This window comes from Eretmochelys imbricata, chromosome 17 (assembly GCF_965152235.1).
Source record: "Eretmochelys imbricata isolate rEreImb1 chromosome 17, rEreImb1.hap1, whole genome shotgun sequence".
In the NCBI taxonomy this organism is placed as follows: domain Eukaryota; kingdom Metazoa; phylum Chordata; order Testudines; family Cheloniidae; genus Eretmochelys; species Eretmochelys imbricata.
The window spans coordinates 5159233-5174879 of record NC_135588.1 but is presented as its reverse complement, the minus strand read 5'-3'; the positions used below and the strand labels follow the sequence as shown (position 1 = coordinate 5174879).

The following is a 15647-nucleotide window of genomic DNA, read 5'->3' as shown; positions in this document are numbered from 1 at the left end:
AAACGATGTCTAGACAAAATCTAGAGGAAACAGTCACGACGATCTCCTCTGTTAGTTGCTTACTCTTCCTACCCAGGGTCATTGAGCAATGGCACATAGGAACCACAATTAGAATGGGGAGGTATCACAGGCACCTTTAAGGGGAAGATTGGCCCAGACACACCTATGCCATAATTAATTAGTTGCTTCTTACCCTGAGAGGGGCTGGATTAAAGAGGGTCAGGTGATAGTTAATGTATACCTGGGCTTTACAAGAGGGCTGAGAAAGCTCAGTTTGGAGAACGGAGCCATGGGGAGCAGGTAGGTTCCCAGGGAAGGCCCCGAGGATGGTACTCTAGGAGAACCAGCCTGGGAGCTAAGCGCTCTATCCCAGAAAGAGGCCCTGGGAACAAGACCCAGAGAGTGGGCTGAAGAGAAGCCCCCAGGCAGAACAAAAAACAAAACAAGAGCTTTGACTTCTGCTACTCCAGAAGGGATTATGTTTTGTTTTGTTTTTTTAATCAATTGGCCAGAAGGCTAAACCACATCTCCAGCATAGACCAGTATGTGGAGAGCTGAGGGGACCCACCTCAGGTAAGGAAACTGAGGCAGGGCGCGCCAACAGTGCCATTGTTGACCAGCTAGGGGTGCTATCAGCAGCTAAAACCTATGAGAGGAGGAGACACTGAAATGGAGTTAGTCTAATTGGGGAGGGAAAGGAATAAAAATACTTCTCACTTATACAGCCCTTTCCACTGTCAAAGCATGTTAATGTTTATAACTTATCAGCTTTCACAACATGCCTGAGGTGGGTAAGTACAGTCTCCATTTCACAGATGGGGAAATAGGAACAAAAAGTTTAAGTGAGATTATATCTGAGCAAGGGGCAGAAATTCCTGGTTCCACTTATGCTCTCATGACTAGATCACTATCTCTGCTGAATATAAAAGAGAAAGTTTACTATTTGTGAGCAAAGATCCTGGTCATCTGCAAGGATTGTAAAATGGCTTTAAAAAGCCTCAGTCGACCCTGAATATGCCAGTAAGTGTGGCTAACTTTAAATGTATATTTTATGTTATTTATTTTTACACACACACACACACAGGCTCAGAATACAACACTGCTACCAAGCTATGGCCCTGTGCTATCATCATTACAATGGAGGGGAGTGCAACCAACAGAGTCTGTGTCTTTTCAGCCCAGGAGAGCACTGTCACAAAGTTCTAGGAGCCTGAGGATACATCTACACTGCAAATAAAAACGCCTGCTGCTGCATCTCAGACCCCAGCTCAATTGATTTTGGGTTTGTGAGGCTAAAAATATCAGTGTATATGTTCCATTCAGGCTGGAGCCTGGGCTCTGAAATCTAGTGAGGGAGTGGAGGGTCTTGCAGACTGGGCTCCAACCAGAGTTGGACTATCTACACCGCTATACCTAGCCCCACAGCCCAAACCCCGTGAGCCCAAGTCAACGGGCCGAGCTCTTGAGACTCAGTACTGCAGGTTTTTCTTTGCAACATATAAATACTCTAAGTCCTGCTAAAATGTCACCTCAAAAATGTGTGGAATGGTAGATTATGTTCTCAATATACCACTCCCACCATCACCAATGGTTCACATTCTTTTCTTCTGCAGTAGACACAAGCACAGCTGGGTGGTAATGAGTCAAATATAGTTAACAGTGCATCATGGTAATCTCACTCAGTCAAATACAGGACAACAACAAAGTTATGATCCTAGGCCACGCTGGTAGCCACACAATCTAGCATTACCCATCTTCTGTGCTGGTGGCATTTGCTCTCTCTGCTATTGGCTGATCTCCATTACATTAACACTTTTTTGTAAGAAAAAGCCTTTATTATTTTAACAATAAAAGCACAAATACGGGCAGAGAGGTGCACACACGATGGTCACCACCAGCCAACTCACTGTCCACTCTACCAGACTGAGACCATAGCAACAGGAGTCTACATCCTTCCAATAAGTCAACACTTCGAGCCAAATTCATTGCTAGGATAGGCCTATTGAAGTTAGTGGAGCTGGAATTTGAGCCTGGCATTTAAATAATCAGGGAAAAAACATGTTTAAAAAAAACTAGGGCGGGCGGTGTCCTGGAGTGTAATCCTGCAGCACCCCTTTCTCACAGCTAACCATCAATGAGATAATTGCTAGAACATGGGGGGGGGGGGTTGCGTGTGTGTGTGTGTGTGTGTGTGTGTGTGTGTGTTTTACAGGCATGTGTCCCTTTTTTAAGGGCATATTGTATAATATTCCAAGAATAATCGGTTAATGACATCTTCTCTATAGGAACTAAAACATGACAGGTGTTTTGCTGAGCAGACTTTGATGTTTATCCAAGAGCTTCTTGGGCAAGTATTCACTCACGCCTCCACGCACACACCCAGACCCCCCGGCAGCTTTTCTCATGAGGGTGCTCACCATGAAGGAAATACAGTCATGGTTGGGACAGGAAAATAAGCAACATTTAGTCCATCCCAAGCACTGGCATCCTTATAGATGCATGCCAGATAATGCTGCTGCCTGCAGCAGTCCACACACAATGGCTGAAAACATAAGTAAGTCTAGTTTTTCCTCACACATATTGCAGTTAAGGGGTCTGGCCTTTTTCATTTCTTTTTCAGAAAGAAAACACAGCATGGAAACTTTTTTGAGAGGATGAAGATGATGAGAAATGCTAATCAGTTAAATACAGTATAGGAGAGGGAACGCTTAGACACAGAGTATTTAAAAAAAACTGTCTGTTTGGAAACCAGAGACTCCCTTCTTGGGTATCTCCAGTCATGAATATATCAAGGGGATACTGATGTACCTGCTCCCAGGGTGTAATTCCAGTGCAGGGAATCCAACTTTGAAGAGCTCTTTGTTTCATCAAGGTCATGGACTGTAGCCACCAGGCTCTCACTTATGGTTCTATTCAACTCCTTGACGTCACTCATTCACTTGTCATGGATAGATCTTTAGGTTGGGTAGCCACAGGATGGAAGTTATTTTGGGTGCTGATTTGTGCACTGCTGCTTAAAAGAGGAAGGATGTCTTCTGGTGAATGCACTGGTCTGGGACTCAGAAAATCTAGGTTTAATTCCCAGTTGTGCCATTGTCCTTCTTTGTGACCTTGGGCGAGTCTCTTAACACACAGATTATCAAAGGCTCTTAGTACCCAGCACTGTAACCAAAAAAAAAAAAAAAAAGGCAGTGGGAACAAGAGATGTTCAGTACCCAGGTTCAAAGAATCAGGCCATGGATCTGCCTGGGCTGGGTAAACAGGGATAAAAATACTATTTTTTTCATATCTTGTCTAGTCAGATGCTCTTTGGAGCTTGGATCATGTCTCACCATATGTATGTACAGCACCTAACCCAAAGGGTCCCAATCTCAAGACCACTGTAATATAAAGAACTTCAAAGAACATTTGGCAGCAAATGATTGTTTTGGAAAGATGGTGTCTTGTACATGACTATCAGTCATCAAATTGTCTGCACTATGCATACAACTTGAGTGTTTTCCCCCCACTTGATTCTAATATTTGGGTTTATTTCACCCATCATGTAGCATGATGAGAATCCAGTGAGCAAGAGGCTTGTAATTCATATTTCTCCAGTGCCCACCTGTGATGGAAAAGATTGTACAGTGACAGTTCTGTCATTGACAAAGGAGGATGTACATGAAACTGTACAGCATTGTGGTCTCATTTTATTCTGAGGGTGGATAGTTAGAAGATTTGTTATCTCCAGCATCTAAATCAGGTGGGGTGTTTTTCTTGCAGGCATGCAGTTTAGTCAAGGATGGGCCCCTACCTAGATCTGTATTCTTTTTGGGAATGTGCTGCGGTAATTGGTCAATTTTAAGGCTATTCTTGTAATAAAACTTAATTATCTGGCACTTTCTATTTCAAAGTTCTTTCACATTAGTTAGTGTAAGCCGCCACCACCACCCACCCTATGCACAGCAATACTATACCCTTCTGATTTAACACCAACCTGTAACAATGCCAGACAGTCACATTTTATGGTATTCCTGTGAAAGTTGTAATTTTCGATTCTGCCTGAATCATGGGTCAAAATGGGACTGAATCTCCGCATCTCTATGAACGGCTGCCATCTTTTGCTCAAGAATCTGAATCTTTATTTAAAAAAATTAAGGTTTAAGTCTTATGGATGCAAAGAAAACCTTCAAAATACAAACCAATTTAAACTAGACACAGCAGTATCTGCCTAAGTCTGCAGATGACTGACACAACAGTTCTAAGAGAGGTGAACTGCCCCTAGTATGAATTCTAATAATGATCAGTTAAACGTCAACCTTTTTATTTCACTGCTGATCCAAAAATGCAGGAAAGAGGAGGGATGCTCCTATGAAGATCTGCACAATCTGCTGCGAATGGTGTTTAATTCTGGCATCTCATAGTTTTTGGGTGGAACCTTAGAATATCACCATCTGCTGATGTTTCCCCCCACCCTTCTCAGTCTGACCAGTTGCTAGAAACAGTCAAGCACGGATAGTCTATCCTATTGATGTAGCACTGGCAACCAGAAATCCTGGGGGAGAGAAGATTCTGTAGTGTCAGGCAGAACTAGAATGGCCTCTCTCATGCTCAGAGAGATGAGGATAAGAGCTAAGTTGTGGGAGGCCCTGAAATCAAGTGTAATTAACCCAAATTTGGACACGAACAATCAGGGTAATCCAGAAAAGGGGTTTAATGAGGATCGAGGCAGAGACAACAAACCCTTTAATTCCACCAAGATTCCAGTTAAACACTAGATGATGGGATGGATGTTCCACGCAGTCTGTCAATACTGTTTCTTAATCAAACAGAGTAATCTCTGCTTTGTGAGGTGGACATGTACTTCCTTACGTATAAGCTCCGTATGGCACTCCTGGCCTTCTGGCCCAAAGAGACAGCGGAACACTAACAATGGAAATCATGACAGAATGGCAGCAAGGGTAGTTTGCATTTTCTTCTGTTCATTTCTCTCTCCTCAGCTCCAAGGTCACAACCTCAACACAAATGATAAAGTCAAAACATGCAGCAGATAAGCATCAGACCCTCTTCTGCTGTGAGACAAACTGCATCCGCTTTAGTTCTCTGGATTCACCTTACGAAGCCATTTCACTTCTCTGGGCCTCAGTTCTCCCATCTGTATAATGGGGATATTACCCTCCCCATTTGTAAACTTCTTCAAGATCCCCTGAGCAAAGGTGCTGTACAAATGCACAAGATTATTTACAGCAATCACTAGCTTTGCTCAGAAACTACTAGATGGTACTATAAAAGGCTTTGGAAAGCAACAATTAAAGACTAGTGAATCAGGGAAAGGCAAAATGCCAAGTGTGCTGCACCTGCCACACTCCACATACCATAGCCAGCTTATCCAGAAAAGCAGCAGAGTTTATTGTTCTGCTGAAGAGCCATCTATACCAAATCAGTCATTGCAATGATATTAATCATATTTTAAAGTATCTTTTACAGGGAAGTATGCCAGTCTGTGATGTATTACAAGTCTTCCCATCAAAACAAGACTAGGTGCATGCTACAACAATTCAGATCCTCTCTAAGGAGGAGACTTCTGTGAAGACAGTTCAGAAGTTGTATTTAAAAACTGAGATGGGAATTTAAAGGGATACTGACATATTAGAAATATTGTCTTGCTATAGTTGTTACTTCAGTTATTAACTCCTTAGATTGTTAAAACAAATAATTGATACAAATTTAATTTATTTTTCCATCAGTTTATGTACTTGCTTTACTTTCTACATTTCAACCATCTTGGAAGATTAAAATGGATTAGTCAGTGTCACTTTTGTTTATAGACAATTTCCACTCCATTTCACTTTCAGGTCTCAAGCATTAGCACAATGTTTGGGTTGGGTTTAGGCATTCTCTACATAAAAAAATCCTTTCAATTCAATTCATAATTTATATTGAGGGAACATTTGTAAGTAGTTATAAAGAATTAGTATACATTATATGCATGTTAAGAGACATGAGAAGCAGGTGTAATTTTCGGTTAAATTTTAAAACCCCTTGAGCAGGTGTTACAGATGGTTGTAACAAACCTTTGGATTTTATAACAATTGATAAAATGAGAAATAGTTGTTTTAGTAAATTATTAATTATCTCTCTATGGATGTACACTTTATTATTCACACTATGCATGTGTGTGTGCGCGTGTATATACATATACACACTTTATACAGATATTTAACAAGATCTATGTTTTAGGCCTGACCTACTTAACAGTGTTACCTCAAAATCTGATTGCTGATTGACGGAACATCTTCATTTTAAAAACTAGGTGCTTATATGGCCTCTGATCAATGTAGCACTTGAATGCCTCACAGACATTATTTTATCTTCAAAACATTTTTAGGTGACAGTGTTATTCCCCATTTTATATATGGGGAACCTAAGGCACAGAGAGAGAAAGTGACTTACCCTCCATCACACAGGAAGCCTGGAGAGGAGCAGCAGCTGAACCCCCATGTCCCAGTCCAGTGCCTTAATCACAAGCCCATCCTTCCCTGCCTCTCTGTATTCTAGAACTCATGCACTGTTTAAAAAATATCCAGTTTGATTTTCACATGGCCACTGAATTGAAAAAACAAAAAACAAAATGTTACTTTGGTTATGTTCAATTCCCCTTTCGCAAGTTCAGCTCAATACAAAGGACACATGACATTGAAAACAGAAGTCATCTTACAGGACTGCCTAGAACCTAGTTGCCTTCCTGGTGCCTGATTCTGCAGCCTTACTCATGCGAGTAAAGATTGCAAGACCCATCCCTTTACCAAAAGGCCAATGAACTGCTAAATCTCTTCTTTTCAGTCTTTGAGGAGCTGTCAGACAGCAGCATCCTTGCAATGCAGAGAAGTCAGTGCTACTGCTAACGCATGGCAGGGAGAGCAAGCATTATAGCTGCAGGGTACCCACCTTTGCTTTTCATGTCAGTATCATTACAGCTGAGCCTAGAATTCAATAACCAGTTAAGACAGACAACAGTGTGGACTGCCAAACTACAAGAGAAAACTGAACATGCAGAGAAGGTGCATGGCTGGCTGGGAGAAGGGATTTGAAACAAATCAGCATTTGCTTTTGCTCCTACCAGCAAAACCTGCTTGGGCTATAAATAAATAAGAACTGCAGGAAGAACTAATACACACACACACTTACTTACAACCGAACAGTTTGTGTAACGTGATACTAGCCCTTACCCTAATTGGCTAAACTTGACAAAACTTCAGTAGACTAAAGTGAGATAATAAGCAATCTCTCAAAAGGTATAGTAATAAGATGCAATTCTTCATCCCTCAGCTATATTCCTATCCCAGGTAAACTACAAGTCAAACCTGTAATTAAACAGGAGTCACAGTATCAGGACATGGTAACATTCTCAAGTTATTATTTAAAGTTATGTAGCATCATAGGGTGTAAATGGCATTCAAAACAGAGAACAAAGACACAGGCCCTCCCTGAATGATCTTACAATCTAGGTTATGACTTGAAATAAGGACACCAAGGAAGAGTTCTTCCCATCCAATACAACTGACCATTTGCTGCAGACACAAATTTTTTTTCTATTTGTAGTCCCCGTTCCTCTTTCCCTTTTAATAGTGAAATATCCTCACTTTTCAAATGGTCTTACCCTATTATGCTTCTTCTGTGTTCCTTACATTACTCTGTTATCTGAATGTGAATCCTTCTCATGCCATCAAATTTTGTTTAGGGCATAAATGCAGCTCCACCATCCTGGTCTATCCTGGACCACTCTTTCCAGTCCTGTTTTTCCTCTCTAAGTATTGCCTGATGGAGGGATTCTTTTGATCATCCCCTTTTGCATGTTCCTCCAACTACCCAATGGCTTTCCTGCCATGGCAGATATTGTGGCTTCATTCTTAACACACGTCCCAGATAGTTCCATCTTCTTTTCTCGGTAACTTTAGAGATAAGGAGTTGTTGAAAACATTGATGAATCTCAGCATTTATTATAAATTCATTCCACTGAATATCTAGTATTTTCCAGAGGCATTTGCTTTCAAAGACATTTAGATGTCCATCTGTACCTTTGGTGGATTTCCAGCTTTCACATCCAGAGATTACGGTAGAAATAACATTTGAGCTGAAGATTGGTAGTTTGGTCTTTAAATTGTAGATTTTTGATGATCAAATCTTGTTTGAACTGCCACTTTGCCAATTCTTGAGATTATTTCCTTCTGAATATCCCCACTGGCTCGCATCTTGCTGCCAAGGTATGTGAATTGACTCAACTCTTGTGTGCCTTTGCCTTCTTAGGTAATGCCTGAGTTGGGAGTTGCTGGAGTTCTCATTAGATTAGTTTTTTTCCATAACTAATTATTAACCCTGTCTTTATTTTTAAACAATGGTGGACAGTCTTTTGGTCTTTGCTTGCATGTTTGTTGACCTGTTGCTTAGAAGAGCTACATCAACAAAATCTACATCTTGTAGGAGTACTGTTGTTAAGCCATGCAATGCCCATTTTGTATCCATCTACACTTTTTCTCATCATGAATTAATGGCAATATCAAACAGGAGAGGTGAGAATGCATCCTTATTTCATACTAGTGTCTCTGTTAAATCATTCACTCAAGTGTGCATTTATTTTAACAGAGCAATTTGCACATTGATATAGAGCCTTGCTTATGTTAATTACTTTTGTTGGCTTACTATAGCACAGGGGTCGGCAACCTGTGGCACGCAAACCGATTTTTACTGGCATACTGCTGCCAGCCAGGGTCCCGGCTGCCAGCCCCGCTCAGCCCGCTGCCGGCCTGGGTGAATTGAACCCCAGGCCAGAACGGAACCCCAGGCCGGCAGTCAGCTGAGCAGGGCCGGTGGCCAAGACCCCGGCTGTCAGGAGCCGGCATACGGAACCCCAGACCAGCGGCGGGCTGAGCCACGCAACCTGCTGCCGGCCCCGGGTCCCGGCCACCGGCCCCGCTCCATCCGCTGCCAGTCTGGAGTTCCGGCTGCTGGCCCCTTGCCAGCCGGGGTCTCAGCCGCCGGCCCTGCTCAGCCCACTGCCGGCCTGAGTGAATGGAACCCCAAGCCAGCAACGGCTGAGCCAGGCCAGCAGCCAGGACCCTGGCTGGCAAGAGCCGGCAGACGGAACCCCAGACCGACAGCAGGCTGAGCCACTGCCGGTCTGGGGTTCTGTATGCCACCCAGCTCAGGCCACTGTCAACCCGGGGTTCTGGCTGCCGGCCCCTTGCCAGCCAGGGTCCCGGCCATTGGCCCCACTCAGCCTGCAGCCGGCCTGGTATACAAGCCGCCGGCCCTGCTCACCTCACTGCTGGTCTGGGGTTCCAGCTGCCCAGCCCCCTGCCAGCCAGGGTCGGGCCTCCAGCCCTGCTCAGCCCTCCTGCTGGCTTGGGGTACTGGCAGCCAGCCCAGGGCTCTGCTCCTGGCCTGGGCCCAGTGCTCTGCAGCCCTTATCAAAAATTACACTACAATTAGCTTAAAAACTTGAAAACTTTGTATATTACAGTAATTGTTAAAAAATGTATAATGTTAATAAATACATAGGTTTGATGAAACTAAGCAGTTGTATTCATGTGCCTGTGCTTAATTTGTGTTTTTGATGATTTACCTTCTAAAAAAATCTTGCATGTCTCGCACCCCCAGAAAGGGCATCTCGCATTCCCAGGGGGTGCATGCACCCCAGGTTAAGAACCACTGCACTAAACTGATAAGATCTGCATTTTAATTTAATTTTAAATGATGCTTCTTAAACATTTTAAATACCTTGCTTATTTTACATACAATAGTTTAGTTATATAATATAGACTTATAGAGAGAAACCTTCTAAAAGTGTTAAAATGTATTACCGGCATGCGAAACCTTAAATTAGAGTGAATAAATGAAGACTCGGCACACCACTTCTGAAAGGTTGCCGACCCCTGCTATAGCACTTCAAGAAACTGCATTATCCTACCTAGTAAGTCATCTGCCTCCTAAATTGGAATGTTTGGAGATTACCAGGACAAACTAGTCAATCTTACATTTATTAAAAACTTACTGAACTGATCTCATATCTGTTAATGTTTTGTAAGCTACACCTTTAATAAGATAAAATGTTTGCCGAAAATTGTACTCTCAGGCGATTGCTGAGAGAAAAAAAACTTTTCATTAAGTCAAAGGGAGTGTTCACATTAAAGAACTGTTTGGATACCAGCATAATAAACCCAATAGCATGTATACTTTGCCACTTCTCTCGAAATCCTTTAACTGAAGAGCATTAATAGATTAAGTCTCACAAACACCCCTCTGACATAAGAATTATTATCCCCATTGTATACAGCTGGTCAAAACTTCTTGAAGGGCAAAGGCAGACATCCATAGCTTCTGTATTTTCAATAATCTGTGTTTGGTTTGACCGGAATAGCTGGACCTATAGAAATTATTAATACTGCAGCACAAAAGAATCAAAAAACTGCACATATTTTTGGGAAGCTTTGCTGACCTGCCTCTACCTCTCCAAGTGCTGCTATCACAAAACTGGACATTTTATAAAAAGACCACCACTGGTACAGAGTGTAGTCCAGTTATGACAGGAGATTGGAAGCCAGGACTCCTGGGTTCCACACCTATATATGCCAGTGACTTGTGCAGCACGGCTTTGGACAAATAATTGCTCTGTGCACTAGTTTATTCATGAGTCAATGGGGATATTATTATTTATCTACATCACAGTAGTGCAATAAGACATAATTAATGTTTGCGAAGTGCCTCAGGATTGGTGTGTGGAAGATGTGGGAGGGCTAAGTATTATTAATTATGGTATTTCCTGCAGCTGTAAGTGGCACAGCCAGTCTGGTGACACTTGAACTTCCTGAAGTGAAGTCACCCCCAGTTTCAGGAAGAGGTCTACATATAACGCCAACAAGTGAAAAAGCTCTCAAACTAGACTGACTGATGTTGACATTGGGTGATGTCTCAAAGCAAAAAGCCTGGATATATTGTGAGGCAGATATCTTGGGCTATGATCCATGCTTCAGCAAGCGTGGAACACAAAGGCAAGCAAGACACCACAGAGAGAAGAGAAGAAAGTTGCCAGACTCACTCATTCCACAATGAACAAGGGCAGGGGCTGAGGAGTGCAATGGTAAGCATGACTTAGGACCAAGACATCAGCTGTTTTCAGACCCAGATGTCATATCTAGCAGTTCACCAGGGAAACACCTCTAATCCCCCACCCCAGGAGAGCAGACTACAGTTTTAATTCCACTAGTAAGACAGAGAAGGCGCCAGACCCTCAATCGGTGAAAAAGTCATAGCTCCACTGAAGTCAATGGAGACATGCTGATTTACATCAGCTGAGGCTCTGGCCCAAAGAGGTGAAAAGGCCTTATGAATACAAGAGAGCCAGAAGAATCTCATCTTTGTGCTCCAGTTTCTTCAACTGTGCTAAGGAATAGCCTTGGCAGAAGAGAGGATTTTGGAAGGAAGAGGTAACTTTTACCCTGAGCCTTTAAGATTGTGGGATCTCAGAAAAAAAGATAAGGGGGCAAAAAGGGGAAATCTGAGGGGACAAATCTGCAGGGCTCCAAAATGAGGAAGAAAATAATTTAAAGAATATCTTGACACTGCTTTTGGGCAATGGGTGAGCCCTCAACCCTAGCCAAAACTTCATTGGCCTAGATAAAGCCTGTAGAGCCTCACTGCTGACAGCTAATGGAGATCTCGCTTAAGCTCAAGTCACCAAGGCCTGGTATTCATCTTCCATGCCACATGGGTGGTTTAGATGGTGACTGATGTCCAATGCAGCCATCTCTTCATTGCAGATGGATTTTCTACCGCTTCCTTTGTGAATAGAGAAGCATCCATGAGTATGATGGAAGGCAGTGCCCAGGGTGACAGCAAGGGAGAATGCCTTTTTCTTCTTCCCCAACCTTTGTCGAGAACCAGAAGAGGCCACTTTCCAAAACGCTTGCCAGGGTCTTCATCCATGTGACGAATTAACTTATGAAACACTTTTAGTACCACATACTCAGTTATTCAGTGAGATGTAACACCTTTGAAACAATGTAGGTTTACAGGTAGTGATGCTGCTTTTGTCAATAAGAGACCCACCATCTCAGTTCCCTGTCCCCCCATTATTCCCACCTCTCTCTCTCACACACACACACACACACACAGAGAAACCCAATAGATACAAAACTGTAGACCCAAAAGATCCAAGAGGCAATACAACTACACATCTAATTCTGCCACTGCTACTCAGACTTTGACACCCTGTAGTTGAAGTCTAGCCCCTGGAAGTGAGCCCTAACAGATAAACCAAAAATAGTACAGAATCACACTCTAGTGTCCAAGACATCTTCATTGAGGGATAGGAGTGGAACACTTCACTTTTATTTTATGCCTGGTTTCCCCAGAGCTTAGTCTGGTCTTCCAAACTACTTAGAGGTCTGCTTTATTGGTCTGTGTGTTGGGACAGGAATGCTTTAGCTAATCCAATGGGAATGGAAAAGGAGCCTTAGCTCTCCTCTGAACTTACCTCCAAATATCTTGGTTGCTAGGCCCTTATATTAAGGAAATCAGAGATCTTGGCCCTGCCAATCCCAGCAAAACCCTACGCCAAGTAAATAGGGGTCTTCTGCTGTGCAGGGGAAATTAGGATGCCCCTTGTAAGTGGAAGCCTCTTTCAGATCATTAGTTCTTTGGTATCTACTGTTTTCAGGGTGTCTAGCACAGTCAGGCTGCAACCTGTTTGAGGCCTCTAGGCATTACTGCAATATAAATGTTATATACAATAACCATGAAAATGCACTGGCAGAAAGCTACCATTTGGAGAAACTGCCAGATGACCAAAGAGCACAATAGCAGAAGACTAGTGATATTACCACCACCATTCCCCATTTACCTACTCTCCACTGGTTGGGAACACAAAATATGCTTTCTGTACTTGAGGACAAAGGGCAAACACAAGTAGCAGATTTCTGGTTTTTGCTCCAATCTGCTTTGCTCACCTCTGTCCTGCAATACCATCTTTTAAACCAGAACATTTGAAATCCTTTGTGGCTCCAAACAAACATAAATGCAATGGTTACAATCCTGTACTGTATTACGGATGCCCAGCTTGGTCCACAGCTTCTCCTATCATTTCAAACTGCTCTGTCTTGCTGGATCAAAAACGGAAGCTTGTCCAGAGCACCACACAGCAGGGGAGCCCTAGCTCTGATGCATCATGCCCCAGGACCCCCCATCAACACACTTGGGGGGGGGGGGATCTGCTCCACACCTAAACAGGGTTGACAGCTGTTGCAAGGACTGTACCATTGATCCAAGTTACCTGAGGGGGTTGGTTTTAAGGGCTATTGTGCGGCAAGCCATAGAGAACTACTTCCTCTGTGCACAAAACTGCATGTGTGGAGATGACAGTCGCCCCCTCCCGCCTTGTGATTTCTCCTTTGCACCACAAACAAGGCAGTGATTTCATCTCCTCCAAAGCAGACAGAACCGCAGCCTCCAGCCTGAGCTGGGAAAGGCCCAGTCTCCAGGGGCCCACTGGCAGTGTTAGTAAATAGACCCAGTCACATGGCATTTAGAGCTGGTCAGCAGCTCACCCTCTTGGCTGTCCTAGCAGCCACGCAGGGTGAATAGCCCTAGTCTAGAACCCTCCCCAGAGGAGCTGCTGTGTCTGCTCCTGGAATCTTGCCTCTTACGTCCCCCCGCAAAAAAAATCATTTCTCTATTTCAGGCTTAGCTCTAATGAGTCTCAGGATTTCAGATTCCTCAGCCTTCTGCTATGCATTCAATTGCTACAGCCATCAGCTGAATTCAGAACTACTCTCCTCTGCCTAAGTATTTATATCAATGTATCATCAGTGTCTGACCTCCGCATATACACAACAGCAACGCCTGTAACTGCATCAGATTCAGACAAGTGGGTTTTCCCAAAATTAAATCATTAGAATAGGGAAAAGGTGAAGACACCCCCACCTTAACCGTGTTTTTAAAAGGCAAGCTAATTTGTGCACTTTCTGCCCCTTTCAAGCTCTCATACCTGTTGTCTTCACATCCCCAATCCTTCCAATGGCCCCCAGGAACAGTCCCCGCTTTGCAGAGCCTGGATTGCCTGCTATCAACCCCAACAGTGAAATGCAGCAGGCACAGGGTGTTTGGTAGGAGCACTTGTGAGAGAGTGACTCAGAATGGGGAAGGTGCAGTTTCCAAATCTGGGATCCCTTGAGAAAAAAGGACATAGAGAGCTACCTCTCCTCCAAATTATGAAGAGGGGATGAATGCTGAAAGGATGCAAGACGTCTCCCTCCTCCACCACCATCCCCCGAAAATCAGTGCAATAGCCTCCTACAGAGATGCTTTTACCTGGAGCCCCTCATTCCAGGGGACAAAGAGCATCCGATTAAAGTGAAGGGAGAGAACTAAACGCATCTATCCCAATGCTACATTCTCCAGTCGCAGCAGCTGGGTTTGTCACGACCCTCCCTCCCCACGCCCAGGCTGCCTCGGCCTCTGGGCACAGATCCAGCCCCTGGCAGAGAGCGCCCCTTGCCCCGACACACCCCCATACAGACCGTCCGGGGAGCCGATCTTTTTGTTGCGCAGGTTCCTGTGGTTAGGTGACAGATTTTCAGAGCGTCCTCAGCAGCTCGCTGCCTCAGTGCCCCTGCGCCGCCTCCGTCCCCTCCCCCAGCCTTCCTACTCCCCCGTGTCTCTGACGCAAACCCTCCTGCGCTCCCCCGAGCGCCTCCACTCACTCACCAGCCCCGGCGCAGCAGCCGACCGTCTCCAGTACAGGCGGAGCGGGGCGGCTGGAGAGAACCAGGATCCTCCTCTCCAGGCAGCTCTGCAGCTCCCTCCCACTTCCCGCAGGCTCCCTCCTGCTTATAGCGGCTCAGTGGAGCCTGCTGGCCCTGACTGCCATCTGGCTGTGCCTATACTCACCAGCTAGCACATAGCAACATCCAGACGGTTGGTTGGGGCTAAGCCCAACCCTTTTTGGGGAGACCAATGAAGCAGCAGGGCCAGGCCCATTTCCCCTCCCCTGTACTGTCCTGGAGTAGTAGGTTGCAGGGAGCAGACAACAGCTGGGGAGCAGACAGCCAATGGGAAAGACGCTGGCCCTGCCAGCATGGGAGCTGGGAGGGAAGATAAACAGTGGCGTTTTCTCTTAAAGCTACAGGGCTGGAGGAGCAGCAATGTCATCTTGCGAGGGGCACCTGCTTGCCCGGTGCATCAGTGCACCCAAAGGACAGCAGAGGTAATCATCTCTGAGACAAGGAAATAACGCACTGCCCCTCTTCCTCCCAACCAAAGCTATAGGACTAGGGACAAGAAAGGATCTGCCAGCAGGTTTAGAAGAGAAGGCGGCTCAGTACCAGGGTTCCTCGGGGACATTGGGAAGGTAGGCCCATGAGAGGAACAACAGAACATAAGGGACAGAGGGGACCTCCCTCTGGTAGAGATGACATGAAGAACCTGCCAAGGACTAAGCTTCGTACTGTGTAATCGTCCATGTCTATTTGGCACTATGGTCTAATTTTCAAATGGGTGGTAGATTGATGCCAAGGCTGTATGGAGCAATCTCCTTTCACCTAGGGTTATGCCACCCCGCAAACTGGAAGATTCAGTGCATCACCATCAGTCTGTTCTCTAAAGTATATGCAATA

At 44.5% G+C, this 15647-nt stretch overlaps 1 protein-coding gene across 9 annotated transcripts in view; it reads right to left on the bottom strand.

Moving 5' to 3' along the window:
* YPEL2 (yippee like 2) overlaps nt 1-14863 on the bottom strand; it is a 132095-nt gene extending 117232 nt beyond the window's left edge. For 6 of the 9 annotated variants that reach the window (XR_013348270.1, XR_013348271.1, XR_013348275.1 and 3 more), the window contains exon 1: nt 14740-14863. The gene's annotated coding sequence lies outside the window, so the exon portion shown is untranslated. Of the gene's footprint in view, nt 1-2808; nt 2860-3976; nt 4119-6432; nt 6586-14739 lie in introns of those variants that run through there. The other 3 variants (XM_077836714.1, XM_077836713.1, XM_077836717.1) reach the window with 3 other exon arrangements.
* Between the last annotated feature and the right edge of the window lie 784 nt (nt 14864-15647).